The 12802-nt window shown below is 34.8% G+C and overlaps 1 pseudogene; it reads right to left on the reverse strand.

Moving 5' to 3' along the window:
* Positions 1–2612: 2612 nt before the first annotated feature.
* Positions 2613–3308, reverse strand: LOC145067817 (secreted RxLR effector protein 161 pseudogene; annotated as a pseudogene).
* Positions 3309–12802: the final 9494 nt, after the last annotated feature.

Genomic DNA, 12802 nt, shown 5'->3' on the forward strand with positions numbered 1-12802 from the left:
CTCAGGTATATAGTACACTTCTTTTAGTTTTCTTTGATCACCATTTTTACATTGGAAGATGAGCATACTTCTTCCTTCAGTTCTAACTTTTGATTTGTTTCCAAAGTTTACAGAGCCTTGGATTGTTGTGTCTAATTCCCGAACTTTGCTCCTTTCTCCAGTCATGTGATTACTGGCCATGTAGCTAGGTACCACATACTTGATTCACACCCAATATCTCCAATTGACATCAACTTTGGATTCACCTTGTCTTCATTCAGAAATACTTCTCCAGTTTCTTCATTAAAAGATGATAACAGCAAGGCTGGTTCATTGTCGGTATTCTCTTGGATCAGATTGCTTTCTTGATTTCTCTCCGTCCTTGGGTTCTTGCATTCAGCTGCATAATGCCCAAAATCTATGCAGTTGTAGCATTGAATTTCACTCTTGTCTTGACTATGGTTTCCACTATATTTTCTTTCTTTCTATTGGTGAGAACCACCTCTACACGACCACCAAAAGAACCACCTCTGCTCCGACCACTTCCTCTTCCCTGTGATGACCCACCATGGTTCCCTTTTGAGGTAGTTTTAGAACCACCCTCACCTTTCCTCTTATTCCTCTCAGTCCTTTCTTGGTTAGTTAAGAGAATTTTATGATCATCTATTTCACCATGCCCTTTCATTCGTTCTTCGTGGGCCTTTAACCTCCCAATCACATCTTCAACTATCATCTGATCTATATCTGCAAATTGCTCGAGTGTTGATGCTATCTGAAGGAACTTGGTTAGTACTGCCCTAAGTAGCTTCTTCACCACATAGGATGCATCCACAGTATCCCCCAAGGTACGCATAGTACTAACTATGTTGGTTACTTTCACAGCAAACTCATCTACTCCTTCTGTTTCTTTCATGTTTAAGGATTCAAACTCAGATTTTAGTGTTTGAATCCTTGTTGTTTTCACTATGTTTGCCCCCATGAACATTGTCTTCAAAGCATCCCATGATTATTTGGTTGTTTTCTTCTCAGCCAATGACAACAGTAAGTCTGCAGGTATTAGTAAGTCTTCAGGTATTCCTTGATAAATAGTTGCCAAAGCCAGTTTATCCTTTTTTACTTCCACCACTGTGTTTGCTGTTCTTGGTTCAACGGCATCCCAAACAGCTTGGTCCATGCAACATAATTGGATCTTGACAACACTGGATAGTGAAGTGTGACTTGTCCATCCTTCTCACCATTGCTTCCTGAATTCTCTATCACATGAGGTTGGTATTTAGGCATGCACCGAGTTTGCTCTGATACCAAATGTAGGTTTCAAGCCAGCTTATTCATGCAATACAAAACAGGGGACAAAGAATTAACGCAAGGATAATGGCAAATGTATTTATGTTTTATTCACTGATAATGGAAAAAGAAAACATGGGACAAATTACAACGTACATCTGCCTATAAATTTGAACTAGAAACTTTGCAGAGATATAGGAAACAAACTTGACTAGTTGCCAAAGACCATGAACTCACTCACTAGTATCTTTGATTTACTCCCTGGTGTATTACTTTTTTGTTAAGGAACCCATCTTCTTCTTCTTCATATGTATGGTTGTGTAGAAATAATTTTTGCATGTTTATTATTTTTTGGGTTGTTTTTCCAACAAATTGGTATCAGACCAAGGGTTCCAGATTTGAAGGAATGTTCAGGAAACAGGAAGAAGGAAGAAGGAAGAAAGATTAGAGGGGAGAGGCCGAAAAGACGAGAACAATCATTAAAGAAAATAGGTGATCCGATGGATGAAGTTTGGAATAATAACTGTTAGTGTTTATTAACTTATTCTATATATGCGGAAGCTTTCAAGACCAGATCTTAAACTCGAATCTGGATAAAAGAAAATAGGTGAAGGAGATTGTGGACCTGCTTCCATTGATGTTTTTGGATATGAAGAAAAAGCTTTGTTTTCCAGTTGATCTCAAGACAACTCTAAGAACCCTTTGCACTCAAGAAAAAAGAATTTGTGAATTAATTTTGTCCTTTTTGATTTGCTCCTTATCACATATATTTATAGATGGAGATAAACCCTAATGTGAGAGATAGAAGGGATCTTGAGGATCTTGAGTCAAACCGAGAACTCAAGCCACAAATGGTAAGTGAATATTGGTCCATCAACAATCTTGTACACTTGCCATAATATTTGGATTTAAATGATAACAATATTTATGTTCATTTATAGAATGGTCCCATGATTTTTTAACAATCTCCCACTGGACCATGAATATATAAATGTACATATAACCATATTAGCGCTTTAATGTATGTTATCATGATATTGGTACCCTTAAACAGTCTTGTCCACTAATCATATCTGTATAGGATCAATGCGGTCTTTGTTACAATTTACGTAACTAAACTATGAATGGTCACATATATATAAGTATAACTAACGACATAAATTAAACATGATGCGTGGTCAAAAAATCAAAATTGATTTCCAACGTGTTCCTCTTTAACTTGAAGTGAGATCAAACTTCAAATAAGTGCAACTAATAATGGAATTAACCGAATTCTTATGTCTGTACAGAAAAACATAATTGTTTTTAAACCAAAATAAAGCACCTAAAAATAAATTGTAAAACTCCCACTAAAACAAAATATCATCAATATTTATCACACCCATGTGTGTAGTATGCTCATGAAAGACCTCGGGAGGTAATCCCTTCGTGAGTGGATCCACTATCATGGAGTTTGTCCCGATGTGCTCTATTGCGATTTTTCCATTTTGCACTCTTTCTTTAACAATCAGAAACTTAATGTCAATGTGCCTTGACTTTGTAGAACTTCTATTGTTGTTGGAATACAACATTGCCGACTTATTGTCACAATACAACTTTAGTGGTCTTTCAACACCAATAATACGCAACCCCATGACTAAGTTCCGCAGCCATATTGCATGATCGGATGCCCTGAAACATGCTACAAATTCTACCGCCATGGTGGAGGAAGTTACTAAAGTTTGTTTAGCACTCTTCCATGAAATAGCTCCTCCTGCTAATAGGTAAATGTAGCCTGATGAGGATCGATAACTGTCTTGGCATCCATCAAAATCAGAATCAGAATACCTAATGATCTCCAAAACATCTGATTTCCTATATGTGAGCATGTAGTCTTTTGTTCTCTGTAGATATCTCAAAACCCGTTTGGCTGCTTTCCAATGGTCCATACCTGGGTTGCTTAGATATCTTCCCAACATCCCTACAATGAAAGATACGTCGGGATGTGTACACACTTGAGCATACATAAGACTCCCAACAACCGATGCATAAGGAATCTTCTGCATTTCTTTAAATTCAAGGTCATTTTTAGGGCATTATTCGACACTGAATTTGTCTCCTTTCGAAATAGGGGTGTCTCCTGGTTTGCAGTTTTGCATGCCAAATCTTTCAAGGATTTTTTCAATATAGCTCTTTTGTGATAATCCTAGAATTCCATGAGATCTGTCTCGTTGAATTTGGATTCCTAATATAAATGAGGTATCCCCAAGATATTTCATCTCAAAATGCTTTGAATGAAATTTCTTGGTCTCATATAAGACCCCTAAATCATTGGTAGCAAGTAATATATCATCAACATACAAGACCAGAACGATGTATTTACTCCCATTGAAGTTGTGATATACACAATCATCTACTATATTTGCCTCAAAACCAAATGAGACAACGATTTGACGAATTTTGTGGTACCGCTGACGGGAGGCTTGCTTGAGTCCAAAGATAGATTTATTTAGTTTGCAAAGCATTTCCTTTGAGTCTTTCGTTATGAAGTTTTCTAGTTGCACCATATATATCATTTCATCAATGACACCATTGAGAAATGTTGTCTTAACATCCATCTGATGTAACTCAAGACTGTAATGCGTGACTAGTGCCATGATTAACCTAAAAGAATCGTTTGATCAAACTAGAGAGAATGTCTCTTTAAAATCAATTCCTTCCTTTTGAGTATAGCCCTTAGCTACAAGACGTGCCTTATGTCTTTCCACATTGCCTTTTGAATCCCTTTTGGTCTTAAAAATCCATTTGCAACCAATAGGCTTTGAACCTTCAGGTAATGGAACAAGTTCCCAAACTATATTGTCTTGCATGGACTTATACTCCTCGTTAATGGCATCAATCCAGTTTTGAGAATTTGAACTTTGCATGGCCTGAGAGAAGTTGATTGGATCATTTTCAATCATTCCATCTGGTTCTTCATTTTCTTGGAGATATACATGGAAATCTGAAGGGATTGCACTTCTCCTTTCTCTAGTGGATATCCTAAGTTGAGGTTGTTCATTATGAACAGGAGTGTGAATGACATTGTCTTGTTGAGGTTCCTGAGTTACTTCTTCTGCGACAGGTACATTAATTTGTGTGTCGTCAAAAGTAACAGTAAGAATCGAGATTGATTCCTCCTCAAAGACAATGTCTCTAACCTTATTTCTCCCTCCAAACTAAACATCCTCAAGAACCGTTGCAGTTCCTGTTTCAAAAATTGATTTTGTTGCAGGATCATAAAACTTATAACCCCTGGATCGTTCAGAATAGCCAATGAAGTAGTTGCTAAAGGCTTTGGAGTCCAATTTCTTTTTATTCGGCCTATAAAGCCTAGCCTCAGCTGGATATCCCCAAATACCAAGATGAGTTAAACAAGGCTTTTTCCCTGTCCAAAGCTCATAATGTGTTTTAACAGCTGGTTTAATTGGTACTCTATTAAGAATGTAAGTTGTAGTCTTAAGTGCTTCACCCCAGAGTGACTCTGGTAAAGTAGAATGACTTATCATACTCCTTACCATATCCTTAAGAGTTCCGTTGGGTCTTTTAGATACACCATTCATGCTAGGCGAACCTGGCATTATGTATTGAGGGACGATTCCACATTCCTCTAGGAATTTAGCAAAAGGTCTTGGACGTTGTTCACCCGATCCGTCATATCTACCATAGTACTCACCACCACGGTCATATCTAACACATTTAATCTTTTTACTAAGTTGGTTCTCAACTTCAAGTTTAAAAGATTTAAACACTTCCGGTAGTTACTGATATTTTTCATGAATAAGATATAGATACCCATAACGTGAGTAATCGTCTATGAATGATATAGAATATTGTTGACCATTCCAAGAAGCCGAAGGGAATGGTCCACAAATATCTGTCTGTATCAATTCTAAGACATCTGAAGACCTGGTGGCATCTAATCTTTTGGTTTTTGTCTGTTTTCCCTTGATGCATTCAACACAAATTTTCAAATCTGTTAAGTTGAGGTTACTTAACACTCCATCTAACACAAGCCTATCAATTCTCATTTTTGAGATATGGCCTAAGCGTTTGTGCCATAGTTTTGCTAAATTTTCATTATTTAATTTTCGCTTAGTACCACGTGAATCCTCGTGCAAGGTTTCATTATATGAAGTAACAATATCAAGCATATATAACTTATCACAATACGTTAGAGAACCAGTACCGATAACATTTGAATTTAAAGAAAAACTAAATTCACCATTTCCAAAAGAACAATAATAACCAGATTTATCCAATTTAGAAACAGAAACCAAATTGCATCTAAAAGACGGTACAATGCAAGTGTCTTGAAAATCCAAATAAAAACTAGTATCTAGTAATAAACGAAATGTCCCAACTGCTTTGACTTCTACCTGCTTACCATCACCCATATAGATATATCTTTCAACGTCATTTGGTTTTCGGTAGTTCAGGCAACCCTTCATAAAAACACTTATGTAAGTAGTAGCACCAGAATCTATCCACCAAGTATTTCTAGGTATAGAAACTAAATTAACCTCAGAACAGACCAAAGCACAGATTATACCTTTCTTAACTCACCAAGCATAGTATTTTGGACAACCCGGCTTCAAGTGACCAGGCTCTTGACAAAAGAATCATTTAGGAGGTCCCGATTTCTTTTTCTTTTGATCATTGCCTAAATGTTGTTTCTTTTGCATTGGTCCCTTAGTAGCAGCTTCTTTTCTATATCTTTTGCCCTTACCTTTAGAGGTACTAGCAAAATGAGCACTTTCAGTTGTTTCCTGCTTCATCCTTTCTTCTTGCACACAAAAGGAAATGAGCTCATTAAGAGTCCATTTGTCCCTTTGGCAGTTGTAACTGACCTTGAACTGGCTAAATTGTGCATGAAGAGAAAGCAATACCAAATGAACTAGAAAATCATCAGAAATTTCTAGTTTCAATGCCTTAAGTTTTGAAGCAAGATGAGACATCTACATGATGTGCTCCCTTATGTTTCCTTTGCCTTTATACTTCATTGAAATCATCTTTTGCATAAAAAAGTACTTGTTTCAGCCTTATCATTTTTTGCAAAACGTTGTTCAATTTCAGCAAGAAAATCTTTAGCATTAATAGACTGCTCGTTGGCACCTCTAAAGGCTTCTGGAACGCCGCGCTTAATGATCATTAGACTCATGCGATTTGAGCGATCCCATTTTTCAGCATCCTTTTTATTCTCCACTGAACTTGTGGCAGTAAGGATGGGTTGCTCAATCAGAAGTGCAAGGTCAAGATCCATGCAGCCGAGAACTAACATAATGTTCTCTTTCTATTCCTTGAAGTTAGTCCCATTGAGAACTGGAATGTGATTCAAGTTGGAAGATATTATGCCACAATTAGCATTTGTTGTATTTCAGAACAAAATATTAATTAGTTTTTATGCTCATTAAACCATAATTATAATCAATAAAATTCAAATTATGACATCACAAGGTATCAACACAACATTAATATCAAGTCTTTGAACAACAATATTAACTTTTAAGAGATATCTTGTTTAAGTAGTAAAAATATTGACAATATAACATGTTAATCAATAAGCCCCTCTTTGGATTGACTAATTAATCACATGAAACCCAAAAATTATCATATATTTACCACTATATATATGTATGTTTATCCGACGAAATATTAACCTACCTTTGGGTCGATTAATATCCGAATTGAGAAACACATAAACCATAAAATTTAATAATAATATTTGACAATAGTTCATCCCGTTTAACAAGCTCCTCTTTGGATTGACTTGTTAACGACATGCAACCAAAAATAATTGTCGCATATTCATTATCATATACGTGTTTATTCGACAAAATATCAACCTACCTTTGGGTCGATTGGTATCCACAATAATAAACACATAACCGTAATATTTAGATTCTTAGAAAATTAATTTTCACAAAAAAAAAAAAAACATTACTTTGTGTTAATAAATTTGCCAAGAAAATAAATAACGTCACAACTGAATTTATTGATAAACCATAAAAAAACTTGACCGGGTAAAAATAAAATACAGATTTATTAACTTGAACATGACAATAATAAACTGCTATTAAATTGAGTACTTTAAAATAAGCATGCAGTTTTAGTTTACACAATAAAGCCTTAAACAAATAAAACATTAATAACATAGAACATTAATAACATAGAAGTATTTTATTTATTTATTTTTCTTTTACAACGATACAAAGAATAAAATAAGCAAATAAAGTTGATTTATCAATGAAGGTATATTCTATGTATAATAACTTAAAAGAGAATAAATGTTACCGTCATTTTAATAAGATTGAATATTATACACAAAAAGAAATAATCTCACAGACAAATGTTAACAAATTACCTAAACAATATTAGTTTTGCACGCAGGACAATATTATGAACCATGAATTTCGCTAAATAGTAAATTCAACCAAAACATGAACCAAAGTCTAATTATATATTAATGAATATAGTACAAGTTTCAAGCATTGAATGGTCACTGTCAAAATCAATAGAAGAAAATTCTTTATTGACAATTGAAAAACAACGCCAGAAAGCAAGCAGAAGAAAAGCAAATGGGTTGTCAAACAAAGTTGTTGCATTGAGTACATACAATAATAAAATATTTAACGAAGCGTGCGATCTCTAGTACAAATATAATATCTCACACCCTTCTTTCAATCAACATCAAGAAAAATCATGCATATGATGAAATATATAATTCACGACGTAATGAAGAAGAAACAGGTATGTTTAAATATAATGTTATGGATCTTAAACCAACATAAAATTTCTAGTACCAAATTGGAGAAAGCGCTCTGATACCAATTGTTAGTGTTTATTAACTTATTATGTATATGCGGAAGCTTTCAAGACCAGATCTTAAACTCGAATCTGGATAAAAGAAAATAGGTGAAGGAGATTGTGTAACTTCCATTGAAGCTTTTGGATCTGAAGAACAAGCTTGGTTGTCCAGTTGATCTCAAGACAACTCTAAGAACCCTTTGTACTCAAGAAAAACGAATTTGTGAATTAATTTCGTCCTTTTTGATTTGCTCCTCATCACATATATTTATAGATAGAGATAAACCCTAATGTGAGATATGGAAGGGATCTTGAGGATCTTGAGTCAAACCGGAAACTCAAGCCACAAATGGTAAGTAAATATCTGTCCATCAACAATCTTATACACTTGCCATAATATTTGGATTTAAATGATAACAATATATAATGGTCCCATGATTTTCTAACAATAACCGGGTTGAAAAGATCTCGGTAAAGTTAAAGCTTGTGTTTGATGTTAGTGATTGTATGATTCTTGATCCGGGTGAATAGATTTTGGGCAAGTTTTTCGGAGATACGATGATGATTGATGATGATGATGAAGATTTCAAGGATGATTGCGTGAATGTCATATACTGATTGTTTTGAGGGTTTCGGAATGAAACCATATGAAGATAATGATGAGTTTTATCTGACCTTCTCTGGGTTTGTGGGTAGTTTTGTGAAGTATATCAAGTGCATGCTTAAGGAAAAGATGAATATGGAACTTATGAGAAGGAAGATGGTCTGCTACGTATCTTGATAGTGGAAATGAACGATGATTCACACCAAAAGACACAAGCAGATGATCACTGGCAAAAAAAAAACTGAGAAAGATGATGGGAGAAGTGAAATTCCAGAAATACCCCTGTTGGTAAAAGTCCAGATTAAGGGGGAATGTTGGAAATATAATCTAGAGTTAGGATTATTTTAGTATTTTAACAAGTAATTAATTTTGGTTCAGCCCTAACAGATAAGAAAAAAAACAGGTATTTCTTGTTGATGCTGTACACGAGAAAAAAAGAAAAGGAAACAGGTTTATGTGTACTCAAAATGGCTGCTCCAATTAACCTGAGAACAAAAGGCTTTAAATATCCTACAAAACATCGCATGTGAATAAACAAAATCAACTAAAACATAGATCCGTTGCTGTTGTGCGGTTTCCATTTGACAAAGACCGTTGGATTATTTGTCTTGGTTGAATGATCTGAGGCATACGAATACCCATTTTTCAGAAGGTTTATCACGGAGCAAGAAAACAATTTGAGAGTAATCTCAAAGTGAAAGATGTGCAGGGGTGTTTCAGAGGAAATTATGCTGGTGTTTTGCCTATCGTATGTTAAATATAAAGGTTTATTGGACAATCAAAGGTACCATCAGGGATAAAAAGTAAATTAAATAACAGATGGGGACATTGTGACAGGAAGGCAAGATCATGTCTTGTGTCTTTTAACTTGTATAAAAGTGTGATCTTGAATAGCACAACCACAAAGTCACAAGCAATAATATGGCTTAATCATATACTTGTGTATAGAAAAGACTTTAACAAAGAAGATAACTTGTATCACCAGTATTCGGAACTAAGGTGGGTTTGAAAAACTATAGAAGCACCATGGTACCATGTAATATTAAGAGGGATGTGGTAATGCCCCCTAACAAGCACGAAGTTGTGGATCAGGTCTCTGGGGTTTTCTTGAAACATATCTGGCCCTATCATTAATAGGTAAATTAGACATTGGATATGTCTTACAGCTTGGAAGACAAAGCCATGTGAGGTTGCCTTTTCTTCCACAAGATGTCACCATCCTCTATCAAGATCTCCATGTAACTCTGTATATAAACACCATTCCATACAAATAACACAACCACAACTTCCTCCGAAATCCTTCATAACTTTTCAACATGAAGACGTGCATGCTTTGAGAGTTTCCATCCTCAATCCGGCTTTTGAAGTGAACAGAAACTACCATCCTTAAAAATGGCCATCCTTTTTCCACGGATCATTCAAGCAAAACAAATTCTCAGAAGATCATTATCCAACGGAAGCAGCACAACCAAATCTATGGAAATCCCGAAAGGCTATTTAGCAATTTATATTGGTGAGCAACAGAAGAAGCGATTTGTGGTTCCTGTATGGTTGTTAAGCCAACCAGCATTTCAAGAATTATTAGATCAGGCAGAGCAAGAATTTGGGTATGTTCATCAAATGGGCGGCCTCACAATTCCATGCAGTGAATATACATTCAGTGATATTGCTTCTCAGTTGGGCGCATTATGACTTCTATACAACATTCTTACAACCAATTAACCACTAGCTAGGTTTTTTTTGTCATTTGTATTTAAATCGAGACAAGTTTCCAACTTGTATGAAATCAGATCAAGGAACAGTTTTGAGTTCACTATAATTTGTTTAGTGTATGAATGAGAAATATTTTCAGCGTTGATTATTTTGGAAATGTGAATTTTGAGAGTGAAATGGAGTTAACAAAGATTGTTGCTTTTGTTCATGACCTATCATCAGAAATATAATGGGTAAAAAATATGTAGCACTTGGGTCCATGACCTTGTGATAGTGATATATCAACCATTAAGTCTCACATGCTTTTGTTCTTTAACCAAAGTAAAATCCAAGTTGGCTAAACATTGATGCATTACAAGACAAATTGGGTCCCACTTGAAAACAATTCCATCGCTTACAAAATGAACATGGTGATTACATATACCAATAGAGTTATAGCAATGTTTAACTATTCTTTTGATTACTTATACACCCAAAGATCATGTAAATTAAAGCCAATGAATCATGTTGTTAAAGCTATACATTTTCCTTATCACAACTAATTAATATGTGAAATTGTTGCGTACGACATTAACTGTTAATGTCGTATAACATCCGTTGAAGTATTATGTTTAATCATGATTATGCACTTTGACCGTTACGTACAGGACAGTGAAAAAAACATTGATATTTGATTTTGGTTCCTCATATCGTTGTTAGCATATGTTGTTATTAGCTTAGCCGACAAACTCCTCCAATTTGAATAAAGAATAGTAAAACTCAAATCTGACCCATTCAAGATATTCAAGTTTTTGCCATGCAATCATGTTTCTGAGCTCATTACAATTAGCATTTCATGAGTCCAAATCCAATTTCAACATTTATTTGAATAATTTCGAAAAATCAACTTGCTAGGGTTTGTTACTACCTCAAGAATCTGTAAAATTGAAGGACAATAGGAATTTTGGGTTACCAAATGTGAGAAATCACGCACCCCTTATATGATTTTTGTGTTCCCCTTGTTCTTACCCTTTCTATGGTTTGGTTCGCACTCCACAGTAAACAAAGAGACCTTGAAGGTCTCCCCTTCTTTCCAGATTGTAGACATAACCAGGCACACACAAGGAAACCAACATTTTCTTTTCTTTTGTTGACATTCGATCGACGCTCGCAAGAAAACAAAATAAGGTGCGACCCAAAAATAATAAGTAAATGGTTTTTCCCTCTATTTTTAAATTCGAAATATTTAAAATACCCTGCTACTTTATCACCTAACAAGGTGTGAAACCCGTGTATTACACGGGTTGATTTAAAAAAAGATTAAACATTAAAATGTAAACAAAAAATATTTTTTAATGTACAACTTTAGTATCATATAACCCTTACAAAACCTCACAATATCCTGGACCATTATGTTTCCACATTTGCTAATCGGAACCCCTATAAGGACTCCTTCAAGTTATCCACTTGCTTCCTTTATTCTGCTGCGACGAAATTGATGAGCAATATAACCCTCCAACCGAGAAACAAACTCTACTTGGTTGCTCGCCTGTACAAACACAAATATCGAAAAAAGAACCAACAAATGTAGTTAAACAAAAAGGTTTTGAAAAATTAGGAAAGCCACCACAAATAGATAAAAAGATACCACCTACAAATAGGAGTGAGCACAGGGCGGTTCGGTGTAATTATTGACCAAATAAAACCACAAACAACAATTACGGTTAGGCTATAGGGAGTGATAACATGTTTAACAACTTGCCACATCACATGTTTACCTAGCACCTAAGCTTCATATACACTTGGAATTTAAAAAAGAAAAATAAAAATAAATCAAATGAAAAAGAGCCAATCAGAATCTTTTGATTTAAAAAAAAAAAAGATAAGAAAAGAAATACAAAAAGAAAGAGCCAATCAAAATCATTATTTTCTTCTCATATTTCTCTTTCCTCTCACCACTTTGTCTTCCACCAATCATATTGCACAAAAGGTTTCTATCTCTTGTCACCAAGGTTGAAACTAGTTCGAGGCAGCGACCCCCCTAGCGAGCGCTAGGGAATAGTGTTCCACCATGGATAGCGAGCCTAGTGAGTAGGCTAGTGAGTCTCAAACCTTTCAGCCTTATATCATTTTGTGGATTTAAGGTTGTTGTTATGTGGTTTTTTTATGTGGTTTGTAGCTTAGTAGTTGACAATGTGGATTCAATGCTATTTTCATTCTATGCTTTTTTGTGTTGTTATTAGCCATTTGGATTTGGTGTTTTTAATTTGTGGTTTTAAGAGTTTAAAACTATTAGTAATTAACATCTTGAAAACAACAAATTTCGATAACTTACTTAAAAACACTAACAAACTAATAAAGTGAGTACTTAACAATTAAAATCTTAAAAGCCCCAAATTTATATAGCTTATCTTCAAA

The sequence above is a fragment of the Lactuca serriola genome, chromosome 8 (assembly GCF_051521515.1).
Source record: "Lactuca serriola cultivar US96UC23 chromosome 8, Lser_US96UC23_V15, whole genome shotgun sequence".
Classification (NCBI taxonomy): domain Eukaryota; kingdom Viridiplantae; phylum Streptophyta; class Magnoliopsida; order Asterales; family Asteraceae; genus Lactuca; species Lactuca serriola.